This window comes from Podarcis muralis, chromosome 11, assembly GCF_964188315.1.
Source record: "Podarcis muralis chromosome 11, rPodMur119.hap1.1, whole genome shotgun sequence".
In the NCBI taxonomy this organism is placed as follows: Eukaryota; Metazoa; Chordata; class Lepidosauria; order Squamata; family Lacertidae; genus Podarcis; species Podarcis muralis.
In genome coordinates, this window is record NC_135665.1 from 53,838,704 (window position 1) to 53,863,290 (window position 24,587).

General features: G+C 44.3%; 1 protein-coding gene across 3 annotated transcripts in view; it reads right to left on the reverse strand.

The window, feature by feature from the left end:
- RAB27B (RAB27B, member RAS oncogene family) overlaps positions 1-24,587 on the reverse strand; it is a 113,578-nt gene that overhangs the window by 30,350 nt on the left and 58,641 nt on the right. Inside the window, exon 1 of one of the 3 annotated variants that reach the window (XM_028748567.2) lies at positions 9,575-9,853. The exons of the other annotated variants lie outside the window; for them this stretch is intronic. The gene's annotated coding sequence lies outside the window, so the exon portion shown is untranslated. Of the gene's footprint in view, positions 1-9,574; positions 9,854-24,587 lie in introns of those variants that run through there. 3 annotated transcript variants of the gene reach the window in all.

Consider the following 24,587-nt stretch of genomic DNA (forward strand, 5'->3'; position numbering starts at 1 on the left):
TCCTACAACGTGGCTGTTAGTGTAATGTGTGCCTTGGCGTGTCTGCCTCGAGAGTTTCTGTATCTTGTGAGGGAGGGTGCATACCCGGGCTTTAAATAGGCGCCGACTACGCCCTGAAGCAGATTTTACAGGAGGCACAAACTATCCTAGTGTGTCACAGGAGGCAAGTACAGTCGCCATCCATCATGAGATCTGCTCCTTATCGTTGTGCAAACTTTCTCAAGGTCAAGGCCGAGATGGGCATGCAAACACAGCTGTGTGCAAAACCTCTTGTACAGCTTCTTCAAGCACCAGAGGTTTTTTTCTTTTCTTTAAGGGGAAGAATGACTCAGTCAAAGTTTAAAGGGCTTTTAAGGCCCAAACTAAGCATGCGGGGCAACTGCGTATGTGTGCATGCTATATTACATATACAGTGGTACCTTGGGTTACATACGCTTCAGGTTACAGACGCTTCAGGTTACAGACTCTGCTAACTCAGAAACAGTACCTCGGGTTAAGAACTCTGCTTCAGGATGAGAACAGAAATCGTGCTCCGGCAGTGCGGCAGCAGCGGGAGACCCCATTAGCTAAAGTGGTGCTTCAGGTTAAGAACAGTTTCAGGTTAAGAACGGACCTCCAGAACGAATTAAGTACTTAACACGAGGTACCCCTGTATTTCTCGAAGCTACCAGCATGAGTTTGACCAAACTGTGGGAGGTAGTGGAAGACAGGAGTGCCTGGCATGCTCTGGTCCAGGGGGTCATGAAGAGTCGGACACGACTAAACAACTAAACGACTAAACAACAACAACACCCCTGTATTTGCCTCATTCACATATAAAGTAAGGATGGGTGCTCCTCTTTATAATAAAATGTTGAGGATGCAGAGGAAGGGAGAGAATTTCATAGCCCTCCCCTGCCTCACCTTGTTGTACTTCCTAACATTAAAGCAGATTTCTCCTGCCCCGACTCCAATACTGGAAATGAACCAGGCAGGAAGAAAACTACTTACAGTTTATGGAGCTCCAGAAGATTTGGCAAGGAGGGGCATGTTTCTCCCCACTCCCCCATTTGCTCAGTTAAGTGTAAAGAGTAGACCCCCCCTCCCCAGTTTAATGTGCTTTTCACCTCAAGTTTGACCCTTACTTTCATTTTTTGGAGGGCCAAACAAGACATAGAGTTAATTGTGCGAGTGCAATCAACACACATAAAACATATTATGCAAATAACAGCTGAGAGGAAGCAGGGATGGTATAAAGAGAAGCTTAATTCCTTATCTCCCTTTTGCGGTCCAGAAAAAAAACCTAATTTCTACAGCTGCAACACACACTCCCATCCTGCTTGAAGGTTACACATTAACTTCTGACATGAATTGTGGCTTGTGTGCGCGCGTGTAGATGTTTTGCTGTGTGGCATCAAAACCTACTTGCATTTGCAAGAAACACTTACCGTATTTTTCGCTCTATAAGACGCACCAGACCACAAGACACACCCAGTTTTTGGAGGAGGAAAACAAGAAAAAAAATATTCTGAATCTCAGAAGCCAGAACAGCAAGAGGGATCGCTGCGCAGTGAAAGCAGCAATCCCTCTTGCTGTTCTGGCTTCTGTGATAGCTGCGCAGCCTGCATTCGCTCCATAAGACGCACACACATTTCCCCTTACTTTTTAGGAGGGAAAAAGTGAGTCTTATAGAGCAAAAAATACAGTATCTGATTTCTGAAACCTGACCCAGCGGCATCTGTGGCGTCTGGTGCTCGTTGGGACTGCTAGGGCAGAAGGCAAGGAGGCCAACACTAGGTGGCAGCAGAGTCAATGCCAGGCAGAGCTTATTCCTGCAAGCTTTGTCTCCCTCCTCCTCCTTCTACATGGCCATACTGAGACGGAAGGAAGCAGACAGGCAATGCTACCACCACCTGGACAGATTGTAAGGGGGCTGGCTAATGGCAGATCAAGGCTGGTATGGCACTGCCTCATTCACTCTAGTGGACCAACCTCCATTGTTTCAAATGAACCTCCCACTTATGCCCACAGAACCATACCTGAAGGACCATCTCCACCTCAATCTTTCACTGAGGTCCAGCTGCAAGGGCCTTCCGGCAGTTCCCTCACTGCGAGAAGTGAGGTTACAGGGAACCAGGCAGAGGGCCTTCTTGGTAGTGGCACCTGCCCTGTGGAACACCCTCCCATCAGATGTCAAGGAAATAAACATCCATCTGGCTTTTAGAAGACATCTGAAGGCAGCCCTGTTTCTGGAAGTTTTTAATGTCTGATGTTTTATTGTGTTTTTAATATTCTTTCGGGAGCCACCCAGAGTGGCTCGTAAAACCCAGACAGATGGGCGGAGTATAGATAATAAATTATTATTATTATTATATAGCTTCAGAGAGGTGATTTTTGCCAGAATAGCAGAAAGGAGAGAGTTAAACTTTCCCTCCCCCACCCCTCCCAGTCCTGAGGCTGCTCAGCTTTCCCCACCACACACAAAGCTGCTATTTGCAAAGCAAAAATGTACGCATTAACCACATTCATTCACACTATATAATTCGGTAACCAAACATGTCAGTGTTCACACAATTAATGTCACCTCTGGTTTGCAGAGTTGGGATTCAGCAGCTCAGGCCCTACCCCAGGACGCCCCATTTCAGGGCCTTCTGTGGGTTGGCACCAATGAGTATGCTGCTTGTGGCACTTCCACTTGCTGATATATTCAGCAGGTGGAAACAGGGAACTCCACAGTCATGAAGGCCTGCAGAACAGAAGGATACTTCCACCCAATCCACACAGATACATATTGCACAGAGCTTGGCACAAAAGGGGTTTGGTTTGTAGTGGCCCAAAGTACTTTCTTAAACCTTACAGTCAAAATGAGTCCTACAAGCACTTACATGGTTGACTCTTTAGGAAGGATTTTTTGCCAAGCCTAAAAGAACAGAGTTTTACACTATGGGTAAAGTTCTGAATAAAGAATGAAATAACTTCTATAGCCAGGCATCCTGAGCTGCCGTTGCTTTACACTGCACTATAATTTTCAGGTGAGAGATAACTTCATGCTCTGATCATTTACAGAAGGGCTGGGAACCTGTAGCCTTCCAGATGTTGTTGGACTCTGAACTTCAAGCCATCCACAGTTTCAGTTGTCTCATGATTTCAAGTCATGGTGTGCTGTGTTGTTTTTTGTCCTTCTGCTTTCCCTTTGAAAATCCAGTTTGCTGTTGAACGAACAAACATCAACTGGGTATTCTGTGGATTGTTGAAATTCAGCAGTAAGCAGCAGGTTTTCTTGGGGAACGTGGCAAGCCAAAATAAAAATAAAATTTTCTCAGACTCGAAATCACAGGGCAAATGAAATTGTGGATCAGCCCCAGCAAGCATGGTCAATTATCAGGGAGTATTATACTTTTGTAGTCCAGTAACATCTGAAGTAAGGGACGCGGGTGGCGCTGTGGGTTAAACCACAGAGCCTAGGACTTGCTGATCAGAAGGTCGGCGGTTCGAATCCCCGCGACGGGGTGAGCTCCCGTTGTTCGGTCCCAGCTCCTGCCAACCTAGCAGTTCGAAAGCACGTCAAAGTGCAAGCAGATAAATAGGTACCACTCTGGCGGGAAGGTAAACGGCGTTTCCATGCACTGCTCTGGTTCGCCAGAAGCGGCTTTGTCATGTTGGCCACATGACCCAGAAGCTGTACGCCGGTTCCCTCGGCCAATAAAGTGAGATGAGCGCCGCAACCCCAGAGTCGGCTACGACTGGACCTAATGTTCAGGGGTCCCTTTACCTTTTTAACATCTGGAGTGTCACAGGTTCCAAACCTGCTTTGCATTCTTGGGCTTCCAAACACAACTCTCTTTCATCTCTATTCCGTTTTTTGTCTTTCCAGCTCCTTACATAAAGGTAATTTAATATCTTTAGCAAGTTGTTCAGTAGGAAGTCTCTGATCCAGTTCACACCCTCCCAAGCAACACGCAAGCGTAGCTACAGGCTACATTTTCCTTTCACTTCGGTGCTTCACTTTGTTATCTCAGAGGTTTCTAGCCCCTGAAATGCATCCGCTTACTGCAGCTGTTCCCCTACGTGGGAGAAAAAAGAAGTGTGTTCTCAGGCACACCATGAGCAGATGCTTAATCCACCTCTTATCTCTTTGTTACTCCAGTTTTTTGAAAGGCGGAATGGGAGAGGTTTGACCTTGCTCCCTCAGATAAGTCTGCCAATAATGGCAGCCCACTTCTTTTGTCTTTGATAACTTCGTGGGAGCGAATCGAGAACTGAACCCATCCAGAACTCTGTCGTGGTTCCACTTCTTGGCTGCTATTACAACAGGACTTGGTCAATAGTTGAAGGACATCAGAAAACGGTTTTTATGTAAGTGACTAGTTAAGAGCATGTCAGGGAGAAGAGGCATTCAAGAATACTTATTCCCTCCCATCTGCATTCTGCCAGGGGATGGGAAGAAAGATTCACCTCTCCACACTCCTGCATTTGCAAATCATAATCCTATTGCTTCTCTGCTGCAGATCCTGAAGCAAACTTTCGAGGCCAGAGGAGGGTTACCAGCTACCCGTCCCATGAGGTCTCTGTTGCTGGTGGCCAGCCAGTATCCATAGAAGAGAACAGGTTTTCTGCTGCAGCAATGCTCTCTCTAAGTGCAGCACTTTATTCCCCGCCTCCCAATAATGAATGCCAATCATGCACTTATGTAAATGTAAGAATGTAAAGGGACTGCACTCAAGGCCCCACCACTGGCATGGGGGAGAAAACTGTTTTGTGAACCTCAGCCATTAAGAATCAAGCCTGTTTGATTCCATCTCATATTCAGTTTCTTGGTCACACTTGTGTGTGACATTATGTTGGGATTCTCTCTCTCTCTCTCTCTATCTATCTATCTATCTATCTATCTATCTATCTCCTGGATCGTGCTTTCAATTCGTAATAGACATCAGTCTTTAATAAAAATAAAGAGGGTGCCAGGTTATGCAATTTAATGCACCATGTTCCATAAAACATTTATTTTAAATTAAAGTCTGTATCTTCTGAACAAATATGCCTTAAGTACTTCTAGTTTCTTTGCTTCGGTAGTCATGCATGTCAGCATCAGAAACGTCAAAATATAATTTCCACTGGTGCTCTGCCTCTACTACATTAATAGGAAGATTTCATTGATTTGTCAAAATACTGCCTGGTTTGGAGAACACATGCTCCACACAGCTACTGCTAATGTTATGTACTGTGCAACCTTATAAAAGTCAGCTCCACAATTTGTTTTCCAAGTCAAGTTGAAATTTGGAACTCATTTATGCAAAATACAGCAGGTTAAAAATTGTAATGGTTAATAGTTAACCATTGTTATGGTGATATACTATATCCTTTGTTTCTTTGTTTTTTCTATTTTGTCTATTTCTTCATTATTATTTTTAAAAACTACTTTTGTATGTGTTGCTAGCTAAATAAATAAATAAGTTGCTTCCTCCGCCAATCTTCTCATAAGTTTTCAGTGGCAAATAATCATGGGCACGGCTGATTTCTACAGAAGGAAACTCCAAACATGGTATTTGTTCCACTTCAATCACTGTTGTGAGCTTCAAGTTATGGCAAGGTATGTGAAATCAACATTTCAAAACCCTATTCTGAAGTGGCAAGAAGATGCGTCCTTAGACTACAGCACAGTTATGGGATGGAGACATGCTGGTGTGGTTGGAGGGGCTGGCTGAAGATCTCACTGTTCCAGGTGCCCACAAAAAACCCCTAGCTCAGGTGGCTTTTAGAAAGGAATGGACAACTTCACAGTGATTAGGTCTATCTGGAACAGAGGTGATGAGCCTCAGCCCCCGGGGTCCAAATCCAGCCCTGCAGGTCTTTTCACCTAGGAATCTCTACTTTGGCAACCACCCCAGGCCACATACCCTGCCCAGCCACAACCTCGCTTCCCAGGACACACCCATCAGTAGGTTTTGCTTCATATTTTCCTTGTCTGTTTCTGCCTGGCTGGACGGTGTCTCTGAACTCTGATAATGACTCTTGCTTGCCTGGTTAGAGGATTAAGGTGTAGGGGTGTGGGTGGGTGTGTAGAGCAGGCTTCCTCAAACTCGGCCCTCCAGATGTTTTGAGACTACAATTCCCATCATCCCTGACCACTGGTCCTGCTAGCTAGGGATCATGGGAGTTGTAGGCCAAAAACATCTGGAGGGCCGAGCTTGAGGAAGCCTGGTGTAGATAGTACCCCAATATACACAGGTAAAATTTACATTCATTGCTCTGCCTCGGGTCCTGCCCACCACCAACATGTGGCTTCTGGAAGCTTGACCAGAAAGGAATGTGGTGCTCAGGCTGATATAGGTCCAACCCCAGCCCTGGATCCGAAACCACCAAGTCTAGAAGTCATTTATCTCTGACTATCGGATAAACCAGGGGCAGTTGCTGCCTTCGTGTCTGGTTTGTGAGCTACGCAGAGTCATTTGGTTGGCATCTATGGAAAACAGGATGCTGAACTAGATGAGCCCCTGATTCGATCCAGCAGGACTCTTTCATGTCAGAGATGGAGGACCATGATGCCCTCCAGATGGTTTTAGACTCCAACTTCCTTCAGCTCCAATGGTGGGGGAGAATGGGAGTTGTAGTCTAACAACATCTGAAAGATCACAATTTGCCCATCCATGGTTTATGCTCTTCAATCTACAGTTGGCCCTGAAAGTTATGGTTGGGGACAGGTTAATTTGGAGCATGTTTTCCTCCCTAGGTTGTCCTCTTCTGTCACCTGACATAGGGCACATGTGGCCATGATTCACCTTTATGGGTCCAGATTGGGGCTCCAAATGAAGAGGCAAAAGCATGACCTCCGTGTAGGGGCAGGGGATAAATTCAATTCAATACACGTTTAAAAGTGAATCTATCCAATTCACACTGAGAACTACTGAAATGCAGCCATCCTTCGAAATTTGCACTTGTCCAAATCTTGTGATACAGTTCTCTACCAAACAGCATTTACAAAATACACATAATTGGGTAAAAGAGTGGATATTGGGGGAAATGACATTAAAAATACATTTTATTCATCAAAACTGCACACAAAATGTGTTTCTTAGGAGAAATGTGTGCTAAAATGCTGTGGAATTTTCATGATTTTGGGGGCGGGGAGAGAATGCAAATTGCTGCAGAAATATGGAAAACTGAATTTAAGATTGGAAAAAATATGAAACAGAGAGAACCAAAAGTGGACAGATTCTTTCATCCCTGGGTGGAAAAAGGGAAATGCACTATCCTCATCCTTTATTCTATTATTCTTCCATCTCTCTATCTCTCTCTTTTTCTCCTGCAGAGCTGAGCAACTGGAAGACAGAGCCCCACCGGGGGTCAGTGCAATGACAGCAAGGGAGGGTAGGCAGAGAAGAGAAATAATTTCCCCCTTTCCAAGCCATTCTTGGATTTTGAGCATCTAGAATTGGATCTGTCTAGGTGAAAAAAAAATGGACAGGTGACATTTCTAAGACCCACTCTTAATAGAGTTTAACATTTGTATAGCACTTTCCAATGTTCAATGATTTTCACGTGCTTTATCCAGTTCTAATCCGTATAACAACTCTGCGAAATCAGTCAGTAATGTTATCCTCCCCACATGCCCATATTACAGATGGGGAGGCCGAGACTGGCTTGCCCAAGGCCACCAAATGAGTTCATGGCAGGGGCAAGATTCAAAAGGTGGATTTCTTGGTTCATAGGTCACAGTGCTACACACCTATGGGGGGGGGGAGCCCAACTGAGTTCAAGGGAACATGCCCTGGTAAGGCCCCTTCTGCACTATTGCAGAATCTTGCCACGAATTGGTGGGTCAATTAAAAGGGTTTGTTCCTAATGCAATATGCGGAGCTGAACAAGACTGAATAATGCAGGAAGCACACACCCTGCTGGCCTGCTTTTTCCGTGAAAAACCACATGTTTACAGCAGCCCGACCAATTCCTTTGAGCTGACAAAAGTGGGGACTACTTCCCTTGTGATGCTGTCCTCCACATATATCAGGCCAACCTAGGCTTCCCACTACACACATGCATCAGCCAACATATGCATGCATCAGTGCCCAAAAATGTTTTCCCACACAGAACATCTTTGCAGGTGAAAATAGTTCACAGCCTTACCTTCTGTTGCACTGGTATAAAAACCCACTACACTGAGCCAAATGGCGAAACAAAGATACAGCTTTATCACTGGGAAAGAGCAGAATTGTGTCAGCCTGCTCATTGCCTAAGTGCACCCACATGCTACCCCCATGGAATGCTGCTTGCAATCCTTGCCTATGCAGAAGTTTGTGGCCAAATTTCCATGAACTTTTAACAGAAACAGTTTGGAACCCAAAATATTTTTTCCACATTTCTCTGGCAGTATAAAACGGCCCCTCTGATTTGACGTATGTTTATCCATAACTCCCACCAATCCAAATACAGGATATAGATGGCCCTCTTTTCCTAGTTCATTTATGCACGTAGCTTTCTCCTTTTCCCATACTCAATTACTCGTTTTAGCCAAACTTGCCTGACTCATCCAACACACTGAACTTGAACAAGCTGTTTGGAAGTCCTATTGTTTTCAGTTATACTTCTAAAGGTCAAGGTGTCAATGACAGTTTGTAAGGCTATGTGCCTAGGCATATTTTCTTAGCGTAAGCTCCGCTGCAGTTAGTTGAGTCAACTTTAAAGATGTTCAGGTATTGCAGCAATTCAGGTAATAACAGTGCAATCCTATACACATTTACTCAGGAGTATGTCACAATGAGTTCAGAGGGGCTTGCTTGTACATTCTGGGTGCAATCCTGTACACTGCTACAGGATTGCACCCAAAATATGCTGCATATAGTTCATACAGTGTACTCTTATGTAAATTTACTCAGAAGTAAACCCCACTGTGTCCCATGGGGCTTGCTCTCTGGAAAGTCTACATACTATGGCATCCCAAATCACCTTCTATCGTCACATTTTCCTTTCTTAGAGCAGGATAAAACTTTTATTTTAATGTAGCCACCACACTTCCTGTACACATCATCAGAGATCACTATCTTTAAAACGAACAGCCACGTTACGAAAATACTACAACCAGGCAGTTGCCTTTTGCACAAAGCATGTTTCAAAAAGCTGAGTAATATAATAGTGAGTGGCTAAGTTTCTTTTGGAAGGCTTCCACTTTGAAGATTTTACGCTAACACTGAGAAGAAGCAAACAGCAATGTGCCTTGAGTTTTTTTACAATCTCACCTAAAACCTCCATATGTAATTCTGCAAAAAAAAAAAGGGGGGGGAAGAACTCCTCCTGAGCTCCTGGGATCTCCAGCAGCTCAGCACTCAAACAAGTTGTTTCTGAATTGCTCTGCAAAAGTTTGGGCTCTGAAAACCCGACTTACCATTAGCGCAGAAATCACAAAAAGGAAACCACAGGTAGTAAATAATAACAATAACCCAAACTTGCTTGCTGTTTTCTTTTCAGGCCTGCTGCTACAGTGTATCTCCTGGTCGGATTTCCTTTCAGCAAAGCGACGGAGCAGTTAAACGATTCGCTGGTAAGGATCAGAGTGTGCGAACGCGTTTCAGAAAATAATACCCGGACACGACCTGAAACTTACCAGGGCGCGAAGTTTTTCTTTCCCGTGGATTTGGTGCCTGCTTACAGAGTCCGATGCTTGTTTCGCCTTCCCAAAAGACTCTCACCCGCCGCAGTCAACTCCTCATAAGCAAAGGAAAACCCCAAAGCAATCTAGCAATCCTTGGAAACATTGAAGAGCATGAAGGAAAGGGGAGGAGGACAAAGGAGTCCGGAAAAGTGGCGTTCCTCCCTCGCCAGCAGCGAAAGTCGGCTTGCTGTGCGCTCGGCACCACCCTCCAGCTCTGAGCTCACAGAAGCTGCTCTCTGGAAAGGTTGATTGGAGAGGAAAGGCGTTCCCCGTGACCGTCCGCACGGACGTACAGGATGTAACCCGGGCAGATCAGGCTGGCGACTCAGTCGCACACAGCGCTGGCTGCTAAGGCGAACTTGCTGCAACTTTACGCGCGTGCTTCTGTGTTTCTGTATTGACATTCGGTGAAAAGAATTGGCTATGTTGTGTTGCTGTGTCGAGTTTTAAAAGGATCCATTTTAGTGCCCAAAGTGGGAATATTATCTGTTCAGCTGGAGGCTATTAGTCTGTTTTGACTGCTGTTCTGTGATACTTGGGTTTTTACCTGCTGCAGGCTGCCCTGAGAATTCTCTAAGGAGATTAGCAAAAACACCCTCCCCCAATTAAAATAAACCTGCAATCCTGCCCATTAAGCTGGGAGTAAGTTTCATTGAACTCAACAGGGCTTACTTCTGAGTAGACTGTATATAGGCTTGCAATGTGAATATATACTTATTTAAGGATTTTTAAGTTGCATCCTTTGCCAGAAAACAGCAGCCAAAGAGGAATAAAAAGGAACGTCAACATGTGACTACAGATTAACTAGGTTTAGGTCCCAAACCTGTTTTCATTGAGAGGATCATAGACTAATTGTAGAGATGGAAGGGACTCTGAGGGTCATGATTCTAGTCCACTCCCCCGCCATACAGGAATCTAAGCTAAAGCATCTATGACAGATGATCATCCAAGGAAGGGGAGTCCACAACCTTCCAAGGGAGACTGTACCACTGTCAAACAACTCTGTCAGAGTCAGGTACAGTGATGCAGATAGCTAATTTTAGATAATGGTTTTATGTGGGGTGAGCAGGGGTCTCCCTTACTTCAAAAAGTGGTGTGTTGCATTTGGGGACTGTTGTGCTCATTCTGCTGAGTACTGATAATCCTTCCCTGATAACACCTCGTTAGCAATGGGGTGTTTGAAGTAATAATACATAGCCATCCTGTGGTGCAGCAATAAAACTCCTAGCACATTTGCAAAGCTAAGCAGGGTCCGGTATGGTTTCAAATTGGATGGGTGACCACATGTTGAGATTCCTTCTTTGCAGGGGCTTAGACTAGACGACTCTCAGGATTCCTTCCAGCTGTATGACTCTATGAGCGTAGTTAAGACATCGGCAGAGAGGAAATATAAAGTTGAACTAATTCACAACTTCCAGTATGGTCACCCATGTTCTTTCATATGAATGACCAATCCCCGGTGCAGCATTTGGTGGGGCCTTTTGGAAAGCTGTGGCTGCAAGGCTGAAGGAAGAGGGTACCCCTCCCGCCTCAAAATTAAGGATGGGTGGGAGTCAGACCTCCCCCCTTAGTTCTGTCTGATTGGCACTGCAGCATAACAGTAACAACCACTGACTTTGTATGAGTAGCTGTAATAAAAGTCAGTAATCAGTAGTTCGGACGCAAGTCCAAAGTTCAAAACTGTTGTCCAAAAGTAGCTAAATAATATGGAAGTAAAATGTAGATGTCCCTGGTAGGGAGAGAGAAAGAATGTTTCTGCTCCCTCACTAATAATAATAATAATAATAATAATAATAATAATAATAATAATAATAATTTATTTATACACCGCCCATCTGGCTGGGCTTCCCCAGCCACTCTGGGCAGCTTCCAACAAAATATTAAAATACAGTAATGCATCAAACATTAAAAGCTTCCCATTAAAAGCTGCCTTCAGATGTCTTCTAAAAGTCTGGTAGTTGTTGTTCTCTTTGACATCTGCTGGGAGGACGTTCCACAGGGTGGGTGCCAAGAAGGCCCTCTGCCTGGTTCCCTGTAACTTGGCTTCTCGCAGCAAGGGAACTGCCAGAAGGCCCTCGGCGCTGGGTCTCAGTGTCCGGGCTGAACGATGGGGGTGGAGACGCTCCTTCAGGTATACTGGACCGAGGCCGTTTAGGGCTTTAAAGGTCAGCACCAACACTTTGAATTGTGCTCTGAAACGTACTCTAGAAGCACAATACAGTACTTATATGTAACTGTAATGTTAATTTCTTCCTGAAGAAGTCACATGCATTGCCATCTATAGGTGATTTGGCAAGCTTACCAACACGGATGGCAAATAAAAACTCAGCCCCTGATGAACTGAAGAAGCAAATAAATTAGGCCACTTACTGAATGTTGGATCATAAATTTCCATGCACTAAGCCCACCCCCACCCCAATTGTCCAATTTATGCACAAGCTACATAAGCTTTCTAGGTATCACCCTCCTTCTTTATACAGACTAGTGTTGTGCTGGAATAATAATTAATAAAAACAATAACCATTATTGTGTGTGACACATTATGTCCAGAATTGGTATATAAATCTGAGATTATTGGTCCTGTTGATCCCAGGCTTGTCTACTCTGACTGGAAGCCCTGCTCCAAGGTCTAAGGCAAAAGTCCTACCCAGTCCTGCTACCTTGGATGCTTTTAATTGGATATACTAGGGACTGCATTTAAAATTTCCCACATGCATGGTCGGCGGTTCGAATCCCCACGGCGGGGTGCGCTCCCGCTGCTCGGTCCCAACGCCTGCCAACCTAACAGTTCGAAAGCACCCCCGGGTGCAAGTAGATAAATAGGGACCGCTTACTAGCGGGAAGGTAAACGGCGTTTCTGTGTGTGCTGTGCTGGCTCGCCAGAGCAGCTTTGTCACGCTGGCCACGTGACCCGGAAGTGTCTGCAGACAGCGCTGGCTCCCGGCCTCTAGAGTGAGATGAGCGCACAACCCTAGAGTCTGTCAAGACTGGCCCGTACGGGCAGGGGTACCTTTACCTTTTACATGCAAAGCTGTACCACCATGCTGTTATCCTTCCCTATAAAAGCTGGCTGAGGATACGGAAGCAGAATAGACCCAGCACTGAAGTAATTACGAATCCACATTTGGCTTGAAGTAAATGAAGCACAAGGAGTTCTATCACAGCTATAAAAACCAAATTCACCTGTATGCACGGCTGACGGGAAAACAAGCACATTCGCCCTCTTTCAAATTCTGCTTGGAGACTGCCTGCCGTATATCACAAGAACTATATTTGGTAACAATGAAATATTGTTTCTTTACCTTTCTGAATATTTAAGGGTTATAATCCTTTCCCACAACGTAACATCCTTATAAAAGAAATGTTTTTAAAATGTTCTCATACTTCTAAATTGTTTGCACTGACAGAGCGATCTAGATAATTGAAATATTTGTCACTGGTAAGTGTAGCTATTTTTTAAAGCAACAGCAACCATTATTGAAGGGATCCTGTCTAATGCAGATTACGAACACAACTTTAATGAGAACTGCCTATACCTCCTTGTGCATTTCCTCATGCCTAACAATGAAACAATGAAGTGGTAGGGATGGATGAATCGTTCTATTTCTGGTCTGTGACAATGATGCGTGCTTCATTGATAAATCCACTCTGCCCCATTTTTTTGGCATTAATCTGCTTTTTAAAATTCACATGCAAATTACACATTTGAACACACACGGCATGCATTTCTAAACATATTTAATTCAATAGCACACGTTTTTGGCACATTTTTCAAGCCAAATAACAACGTTGCAAAATTCAGAGAAGTGCAAAATCGAAAGGATGGTTATATACCAGTCAACACATTCGTCTGAGAGGCAGGGGTCAGGGGTCAGTTCACAAAGGAATTCACAGAAATAGGAGCCCTTATGCACACTTAGTATTAAATAATCTGAATGTGAACTCCTATGATGGGTTTGCAACACCCTGTCCTGTTGTCATACTATTAGTTCACAAGCCTGGTTCCCCCAGTCCTGTGAACTGTTGAAGCTTTAGATGTCCCAGAAAGATGGGGCAAAAATAACTTTTATAACCACTTGCATAATACGGTATCACACGACAATCAAGCAACAGCCAAACCAGCAGGCAAATAGGGTTATACAAGTAGGACTCAAAACAAGAGGCTCCAGTTCCATGTTTTAGTCAGTTGGCTATGTCCTCCATCGACTCCACTCCTCTTTCCTCCTGGCCTTTTAGTCATCCTTCTGCAAGAGTCAGCCAGCATCGCGTGACCCCACTGAGCAAGTTCGGTCCACGTTTGGATGTTTTGGGAAGTTCCCTCCAAATGGTTGTTTCTCTAAAGATTTCCGCTTGTGTATTTCTGCAAATTTCGGTGTTTCCCTCAGCCTACTGATACCTCCCTCTTGCTTACAGATGGGTTCCATCTTGGCTACATAAGAAATGGCACTCAGTTGTGAATATCGGAAATGGAGGGGATGATATGGAAACAGATTCCTTTTTACTTGTAAAAAAAAAATGTGGAACGGCTTGAAACCATGCAATTATATCAGGTGGATGAATGGGTTTTTGTCATGGGTCACCATTTTGTATGGTATCAGTTTGTTTGCTTTAATGTACTTGCTGGCTTTTGTTTTTTACTGTTTTGCTGGGTTTTTTGTACATCACCTTGAGACAGTTGTATAGAAGGTGATTAACAAATTAATAAGAAGAACAATAAATATCACGTAACGCTGGTTGCTTTTTATTGCTCCTGGTATTTATATCCCATTTTCATCTAAAAACACTCCCAAATCACAATAGTATGTTGAAACAAACACATAAATTTAAAAATACAGTGGTACCTCAGGTTACATATGCTTCAGGCTACATACGCTTCCGGTTCTAGACTCTGCTAACCCAGAAATAGTAGCTGGGGTTAAGAACTTTGCTTCAGGATGAGAACAGAAATCGTGCTCCGGCGGTGCGGCAGCAGCGGGAGGCCCCATTAGCTAAAGTGGTGCTTCAGGTTAAGAACAGTTTCAGGTTAAGAACGGACCTCCAGAACAAATTAAGTATGTAACCAGAGGTACCACTGTATCAAACACCTGACAATTGACACAAGAGCTTTTTTCCCAGCCAGAACTCTCAGGTGGGTGACATTGCCATTCTAAGAGAACAAGGGAGGTGTTCATAGGGAGCTCTGGCACCTCTTTTTCTAGAAAAATAGCACTGACTGAGGCCATTAACTGGCTGCAGCTCCAGAGCCAGCTTGCTTCATTGAGTCTAGCTTTGGATTCTCCAAGAAATGCAATCTCTCTAGGAGATAAGGAGTCACCTTCACATGACAAGCTAACTATACAATGTACCACCCTGGGCTAACAGCCACATAAACCTTCTTTGCTGACAAATCAGAATTCCTCTTGCTGCATTCTTGAAAAAGACTCCAGCTAAACAGGTTGGCACTTGTACAGATGTTATCAGCCATTGTTTGCTTATTTAGCACATGGATTTCCCTATTTTTCTATCATGGAACTCCTGTCTGAAACCCTTCTAGTCTATGTAGACAAAGCAGTACCTAGTGTCCAATAGGAATGGCAGGGCAGAAACAGGGCCGGCCCTATCATGATGTGGGCTGAGGCAGCTGCCTCGGGTGGCAGAAATCCAAGAGCCAGCACCCAAAGGGTGTCCCATTCACTCCCAATGGCAGCTGAGAAGCAGCACCAGCAGTGGCACTGGCTTCTGGCGAGATCTCAGAGAGAGCTTGTGAGATCTCGCCAAAACCCATCGCCGGTGCTTCATGGGCACCGCCACACTTCTCAGGTAAGGCTGTGGGGTGGCAAAGCATGTGTGGGGTGGCACCTTCCCATTTCACCTCAGCCAATGAAACAAGATGCACCGCCTCTGGGCAGAAGGCCAAAAGCAGCTGGAGCCAAAGCCAATGGAACCAACTAATTTTAGCTTTGTCCCTGTCTCCATCCCTGCTCAGGTCTACAAAGTCAAAATTGATACCAAGGAAGAAGAAGCTTCTGGGCTGGATGTTAAAAGGCAGGCAGATGGAGACTTGCTGAGGTTGGAGGAGCAGTGCCCTCTCTACCCCAATGCACCAGCTTTCACTGAGTAGACAATACTGAGAGGGAGCAATGGTAGGATTTGATATATAGATAAGGTGTGGGGGACTCCCTGGTCCTGAATGGGGTAACTGTGCCCCTGAAGGACCAGGTGCGCAGACTGGGAGTCATTCTGGACTCACAGCTGTCCATGGAGGCACAGGTTAATTCTGTGTCGAGGGCAGCTATCTACCAGCTCCATCTAGTACGCAGGTTGAGACCCTCCCTGCCCGCAGACTGTCTCGCCAGAGTGGTGCATGATCTAGTTATATCCTGCTTGGACCACTGCAATGTTCTCTATGTGGGGCTACCTTTGAAGGTGACCTGGAAACTGCAATTAATCCAGAATGCAGCATTTAGACTGGTGACTGGGAGAGGCCGCCAGGACCATATAACACCGGTCCTGAAAGATCTGCATTGGCTCCCAGTACACTTCCAAGCACAATTCAAAGTGTTGGTGCTGACCTTTAAAGCCCTTGGTCCTGTTTAGCTGAAGGAGCCTCTCCACCCCCACCATTCTGCCCGGACACTGAGGTCCAGCACTGAGGGCCTTCTGGTGGTTCCTTCATTGCAATAAGTGAGGTTACAGGGAACCAGGCAGGAACGCCCTCCCATCAGTTGTCAAGGAAATAAGCAACTATCCTATTTTTAAAAGACATCTGAAGGCAGCCCTGTTTAGGGAAGTTTTTAATATTTAATGCTGTATTGTTTGTAATACTCGATTGGGAGCCGCCCAGAGTGGCTAGGGGAAACTCAGCTGGATGGGTGGGGTATAAATGATTTTTTATTATTATTATTATTATTATTATTATTATTATTATTATTAAGATATTATTATTATTAAAAGACCCTGATGTTGGGAAAGCACAAGGAGAAGGGGACGACAGAGGATGAGATGGTTGGATAGTGTTCTCGAAGCTACAAACATGAGCCTGACCAAACTGCGGGAGGCGGTGGAAGACAGGAGTGCCTGGCGTGCTCTGGTCCATGGGGTCACGAAGAGTCGGACATGACTAAACGACTAAACAACAACAACAACAACAATTATTATTATTATTATTATTATTATTATTATTATTATTATTATTATTAGCAAGTTCCTTTGCTCCTAACATCTCTGACTTTTAGTTGCTCCTTAGCCAAAGCAATCATGTACTCTGAGACTTCCAGTAAAGCTTTTGACAAAGTCCTCCATGATATTCTTGCAGAGAAGCTGGTAAAATGGGGGCTGGATGAGGTAACTGCTAGGTGGATTTGTAGCTGCTTGACTGAACCCAAAGAGTGCTCACTAATGGTTCTGCCACATCCTGGGGAAAAGGATGACAAGTGGGGTGCCACAGGGTTCTATCCTGGGCCTCTTGTTGTTCAACATCTTTATAAACTGTGAGGGGTATTGAATGCTGCAGAAAACAGAATCGGCATTCAGTTATGACCTTAACAGTTGGAGAACTGGTCCATCTGCAAACTGGATGAGCAACCCTTCAATTCCTTCATTAGCTCAGAAGGCTTTAAAAAGGGATTCAGCCAGGAGTGGAGAATCTGTGGCCATCAACGCCTCCAGTTTCCATCAACCCCAGCCCAATTAGCCAACAGGAATTCTAGTTTAATGACATCTGTTTCTTTACCCCTTGACTAGAGAAATTCATGGGAAGATGGCTCCAGGCCCCACTGAGCAGCGGCCACCAGGGGAGAGGAGGAGTCCTGTGCATGTTTGCTGCTTGCTCCCTCACTAACAAATAAGGTTTTATAAGTATAATCTAGAGAAGCATGTGCTTAGCTATAATAATATAGAAAGAAAGAATCACCAGAAGGGCGAATCACGTTTTAGCCATCAATTTGGAAAAAGCTTTTGTAAGAACCATGGGGTTTTAAATAGAATAAATAGCAATAAGAACAAGCATTCTAAAAACGCATTTGGTACTGGACAAGTACACCTGAAAAGAAATAAAAGATTCTTTTCTTTGGACGCTGCCAAAAATGCTCAGATGTCGCAAAACACTGATAAAATTATGGACTAACATGCCATGCCTTGATAAATAGCTTGTGAGATAAAACATACAGCTTGTCATGTAAAAATATGAGGAAGCCAGTATCAAACTGGGTGCTGTGAAGGTATTCATTAATGTTGCCTGTTATTTAATCCCAAGACTCAAGTATTAGATAGTGTTGGGAGTTAGAAAGAACAGTAGTGAAACAGGCACCAGTCAATCAAAGTCCTGAATGCACCATATAATCATCCAACCCTTGAGCCGCTTCAAAGGCTGAGAGGAGCCCATCAACCTGCAACTACAATTTGAGACTGATGGGTGAGCCAAGGTAGCTGTTGTAGTCGGATCTCAAAAATGAGCTATGCCTCTATAAGCTGATGATTACTATGGTGGGTTTTTTTGAAACAGGGAATTGACCCAGCTTTGAAGTGTTGCTTTGAAGCAAGTCAAACAAGATTCAATTTGTTGCTGCTTTTTTATATATTAAAGGAGGGCTCTAAATTTATGCATCTCTTCGGATAGACAAATTGCCCCAGAATAACCCAATGCACAGAATCTATTTCTAATCAGAAAGAGCTCTCCAAAGACAAACAAGAATTATGAAGTCAAGCAAGGCCACAAAGTAAAAGGCCGCCATCTTGCTGAGCTTGTGCTAACCACCTAATGTCAACTTAATTAACTTTCCGATAGTATTAATTTGCTGTAGCAAGCTTCTTTAACACCCTCACCTTCATCTTCAGCTGCAATGATGTCTATCTACAATTGCTCACAGTCATCCTTGCCTTCCATCATTCTTCCGCTCTGCTCTCAGACCGACTGTAAGCTTCTTGGGGCAGGAACCGCCTTTTTGTTCATGCTGTATGTAAATAACCTCAGTAGTATCTAGATGTGCATGAATATGCCCAGTATACCTGAAGGAGCATCTCCACCCCCATCGTTCTGCCTTGACACTGAGGTCCAGCTCCGAGGGCCTTCTGGCGGTTCCCTCCCTGCGAGAAGTGAGGTTACAAGCAGAGGGCCTTCTCTGTCTGGGAATAAACAACTATATGACTTTTAAAAGACAGCTGAAGGCAGCCCTGTTTAGGGAAGTTTTTAATGTTTGATGTTTTATTGTGTTTTTAATATTCAGTTGGGAGCTGCCCAGAGTGGCTGGAGAAACCCAAAACCAGTCATATGGGTGATGTATACATTAATAATTATAATTATTAATAATTTCCTGGGGACAGATTTCCAAATCTGGGGACATTCTGGGGACGGAATTTGTCTGGGGACAGATTTGCAAATCCGGGGACTGATTTTCAAATCTGGGGACGTATGGTAACCCTATTCTTGGTGCCCAAGACTGAACAGAAAAATAAGGACTATGAAACGCACACAGCCCCTCTGAGATTACAATGGGATAGTGATGATGGCACCACTGACTTTTCCAAGTTGCTATGATTCAACTTTGCTGGTCACAGAGATAAGAACAGGAAGATAAATTCCTCACAGTGCAAATTAATATGCAGAACATGATTGAAATGGAATTATGAGATGTTGTGGGGATGGGGGGGCGATAACTGGAAATAGAGCTATGACTAATTCTTTGAAAGGACTGTGAGATAGTACATCTTAACAAAGTCACGCTAATCAGCTGTTGTGTGCTAGTACTACATGGCAACATGTTGCAAAGTATAATGAGCAAACTTGACCTCCCTGTCAATGCGTCAGCAGGGATATGATTCAGTTGCCTGTCGAGATGCTAGGTGCTTGTGTACTGCAAGCACTGAACAAGCCATTCTCAATGCACAGCCTAGCTATACAATTCTTGGAACTGTCGACACTGACTGTTTTCATCTCATCCTGTTGACCCGTTCTGCCACTTGAACCAAGGAGCGCTGCAATCTGACAAGAGGAGAAGCCCTGATCCCTGTAAATGTCCATCTGCTGTCAGGTTCCCAAACACACGTTTCATGGTGGGAGAACTGGAAGTGGAGAAGGATACCATCTAGGAGTTGGTTATGATGCTATTGTTTAAATGCTTTGCTACAAGCTACCCCAGAGACCTGTTATGTGTGGGGTGTTTTAAATCAGGGCCTTTTTTCAGCCGGGACTCACCGGAACTCAGTTAAATGCATTGTAAACTTCATAAAGGGAAAATCACGTTGGCGAAAGACGGGACTCCACAGCGCCATCTGGTGTCACAGTGTTATAACGCATACAAAGCGCCTTTTCTTTACAATTGTAGCTGAGCCCTCAGTTCCAGCACCTCAGGTGGGCGCGATTGCCATTAAAAGAGAACAAGGGAGGCATCCATGGTGAGTTCTGGCACGCCTCTTTTTCTATTTTAAATCAATATATTGTTATAGGTTCTGGGTGCCACCGTTTGTGGGCGCAAGTCATCCATAATTCTTGGATTTAGTAAAAGTTAGAATTGACCATGGTTTGATTAAATTGTACCAAATATGGAAATCCCTGGGCACAGCTTATGTTGCTTTTTGATGCAATATTACAAACTGGCTTCCATCTGATTCGAAGACGTAAACTGCGGTTAAGCCGAGATGTGTAATCTGAAGGCGACCCTGTATCGGAAATTTTTTAATGTCTAATGGTTTACAATTTTTTATGTGCTGTAAACTGCCCAGAGTGGCTGGGGAAACCCAGCCAGATGGGTGGGGTATAAATAACAAAATGGTTGTTGTTGTTGTTGTTGTTGTTGTTCTTCTTCTTCTTCTTCTTCTTCTTCTTCTTCTTTTTCTTCTTCTTCTTCTTCTTCTTCTTCTTCTTCTTCTTCTTCTTCTTCTTCTTCTTCTTCTTCTTCTTCTTCCAGGCGTCCATTGCACATATGCAGATGATGGCTTCATTGGATGTGAGTTTGGGGCGGTTGCGGGTTTGGAGAAACTAATCAGGTGATGCATACAGCAATGCAAAACTTGAAATGCAGCGAGGGAAAACGACCTTGCTGCGTTTTATTCACTAATGTGTACAATGCTCTCAGAAAACTGAGAGAGACTATTCAAGGAGCAGTTAAACGGGACTATCTATCACTAATCCCCAAAGAAACAGGTTGAACCTACGAGGAGGGAATTTTAATTAAGGTTTCTGAGAAATTTGCTGAGCTGGATCTACTTGTGAGTAAACATTATTGGACAACCTTGGCCCGAGGGAGGTGCATTGCTAGACAATAAGGCACTTATGTGCTCATGTGGAGTCTCCATTTTAATTCCACACGCATCTCGTGGCAGAGAAGCCATGTCTCCGCAGCGCTAAAGGGCCCTGGTGTGGCAGTAGCCTAGATGACCTTTGGATTCTGTCTGTTCCAGTGATTTTTATTTAATATTTTTCCCCATCTCCCCCTGTAGATGAAAGCGTTTGGAATCGCGCACACCTGAGTGCTTTCCCTTTTTAAGGCAGATGGCCTGGATAAAGATAAAAGGCAGGATTGAAAAGGATTAATTAGCATCTACCAGAGAGGAATGCAAAGGAGGGGAAATAGTTCATTAATATTCATTCATGTTTAAATGCGCACTTCCATTCCGCCCTATTTGTGCCTCTGGCAGAGCAGCATTTCCACAAACAGTCTGACTGACGAGGGATTTGCCACTCAAAGTCTCTGGGAGAGGGATGTGAATATTCATAAACAGTACTGAAGAAAAGTAACACTTTAATCTACTGCAGATTAAGTTAGGTGTGAATCTGCCACATAAATGAAAACTGTGGGTGTGTATGCACACACACACACACACACACACACACACACACACACACGAAATATCAGGGTACAATGAACTCTTAAATACTGAACTCTATACCCCATATCTTGAAAACAGGACAAATCTGAATGTGCGGGTGTGGATATCATGTATCCTTACATTTATTTCCCACCTTTCTTCAAAGATGCTTAGGTAAGGAGTCTGTCTTTCTGCAGACACACAAATGCGCCGTTTTATTCTTACTACCCTGCGAGATAGGTCAGGTTGGAAGACAGTGACAGGCTTGAATCATCCGTATTTTAAAAGAGATGTTTTAACGCAGAAGTGGAGAATCACTTAGGCCTCTCCTTGGGTGCTCAGATTTGCTGGAGGGGAGTGGTTCTTGATAGTTTCACCAAATCTCAGAAGTGTGGGGAACGGCAACCTGGGAGAAGGGTTTCTCTGTGGAACTCCCTCGCCCCCAGAGGTGTGTGGCACCCCCACCATTATTCAGATTTCACCACATGCTGAAGATGCACCACTTTACCATTGTTGTTGTTTAGTCGTTTAGTCGTGTCCGACTCTTCGTGACCCCATGAACCAGAGCACGCCAGGCACTCCTGTCTTCCACCGCCTCCCGCAGTTTGGTCAGGCTCATGTTTGTAGCTTCGAGAACACTATCCAACCATCTCATCCTCTGTTGTCCCCTTCTCCTTGTGCCCTCCATCTTTCCCAACATCAGGGTCTTTTCCAGGGAGTCTTCTCTTCTCATGAGGTGGCCAAAGTATTGGAGCCTCAGATTCACGATCTGTCCTTCCAGTGAGCACTCAGGGCTGATTTCCTTAAGAATGGATGTGTTTGATCTTCTTGCAGTCCATGGGACTCTCAAGGGTCTCCTCCAGCACCATAATTCGAAAGCATCAATTCTTCGGCGATCAGCCTTCTTTATGGTCTTGACAATCATGGCATTTTGTTTCATGGGACCCATCTCTTTTATTTAATTCACACTGTTCTGTTTCGTTTGGAACCGTCTTATACATTTCATTTGTTTTTATAATGCGCCCTGGGACCTTACGGTAAGAAATGCTACCTGGAACTCTTAGGCTAAACAATACCGCTTGCACAAAGTAGAATAATCTTTCTCCTTTGTTATGACTGGGCATGGGATTTTCATCCTTCTATGTGTCCTGATGAGCATATGAAGTGATTTAGGATGCAACTGGTGAGGGTTGAAGAGGAATTGCTCATTAAAATCCAGATGGCAACCCTATCCGCCGAAAGTGATTGTGAAACAAATCTCAAAAAACGGGGTCCGTTCTGTCTGGTTTTTATTTGCCTTTCTTTCTTATAATGAGTCTAATATTTTGTGCACCAAGAGGCCACACTGCCACAATATTAAGTCATTGCATGAAAATACCGAGGCAATCTAGCTGATGACAGATTATGGGAAGAAAAGCGTTTTGTGGTTTAAAATGGAAACAAAGACCCGGCTTCCACGCCTGATGCGCTGCTGTAAAACACAGTGATATCTGGAAAACAGTAATAACTCTTAACTTGCGCCCACGTATATGAGACACTTTACATGCACGAGAATTTATGCACTGAGCTTTTTAAACGTGAAAGTTTCCATTTGGCTTCACAGATTACTTGTCAGAGGAGTGTCTCTAAGGCATTGGACAACCTCCAGCCTCCTCCTCCTCCTCCAATTTCATCAGCTCAGACGCCTCCTCCATGTCCAGGGACATTGAAATGTCAGGACCAGCAGGAACAAACCTCACAGAGCCAACCCATTCAGCCGAGTAGCCTGTTTGACTTCAGCCACATGTCCTGCTGATAGCTGTGCTTCGCCCATTCTTCAAAAGGAAAGTGCAGGGTTTGTCCCTTGTTGTATCAACATCTGAGCTTCTGCTTAGCCATGTGTCTTGCTTCTTGTGCACCTGCTGAACCTTGTAACCTGTGCTTTGCCTTATGAAGCCATCTGATTTGAGCATTAAAGCTTATGGCGGGGCTAGCACTTGGAATTCAAGCTCTTCACCTGGCAGTGAAGACCAGGACATTTTATTGTCAGCAACAAATGCAAAAATTGGAAGGCATTTCTTAAGTCAGGGGTGAGGAACCTCAAGTGAGGAACCATTCTGGCTTCTCTATTTGGCCCTCAAACCTCTCCCCAGGCCACCCCACCCCACCGCCCTATGCCCTCCTCATGTGCTTTTGCCTGGCTGGAATGAGTTCTTGAGCTACAATAAGTCCTCTAATTTGCATGGAAAGAGGATGGAGGGGTTGTTGAGAAAGACCTTATTCTTGAATGGCTGGAATGTAGTCTACTGTGCAAACCTAAGAGTCATATCTGTCATACCACTCGCACTTTGCTTCGAGCCTCACTCACACACGCAAGCCCCAGAAAGTTGTCTATGAAGGAATGTGGCCATTGGGCTCAAAGGTTTCCTCACCCCTGTCCTAAGGGTTTCATGGGCCTCATTTCATGTCCAAGCTTACCCCAGTGCAGTTCACGCAAGGTTTTCAATAGAAATACTGAATGAGATTGAGTGTTGCCATTGACCAGGATGATGTAGGCTGGAGATGATGTTCAATCAAGTATAATACAGATGAGTCATGGTTCTCTTTCCTTCCCTACCCTTCTCTACAATGATAATGTAGGTGGACAATGACTAATGTCAGCAAGAGAAAGCTCATCTAGTCACACTGATTTCAACTCAAATATATCACCTTTCCTTCTCCATAGCCAGTTTAGGATGATTCTTGCTTTCACTTATTCATCCACTGACATTAAGGGGATTTACTTCCAAGTAAATGTGTTTATGCTGGGGCAGGATATGTCCTTTCTCTTTCTCCCAGCTCCTCTTCAACAAGCTTTTGCTTTCTGCCTGCTCCTAGGCAAGGGGTGAAAACCATCGGAAATGTCCTGAAGGCTTAGATATTCTTCTCCCTTCCCATTTCCCACCGAGGGAAATAAAATAGAATTTCTTTCTTTCCAGAACATCTATGTCATGTGAGCCAAGAAAAATAGACCCCAAAATACGGCCTCTGGGTTTCAAATGGCTCATAGCTTTTTGCAACAGAAATGCAAATGAAGGAAACACAACCAGAAGGCTTTTATAAAACAACTTCTTTCCCCCCTCCCATTTTAAACATTGACCAGCAAACCTTGGTGGCTGGTGGAATGCTCACGGTATTTATAGAGTCCATGGGCAGAAGTACA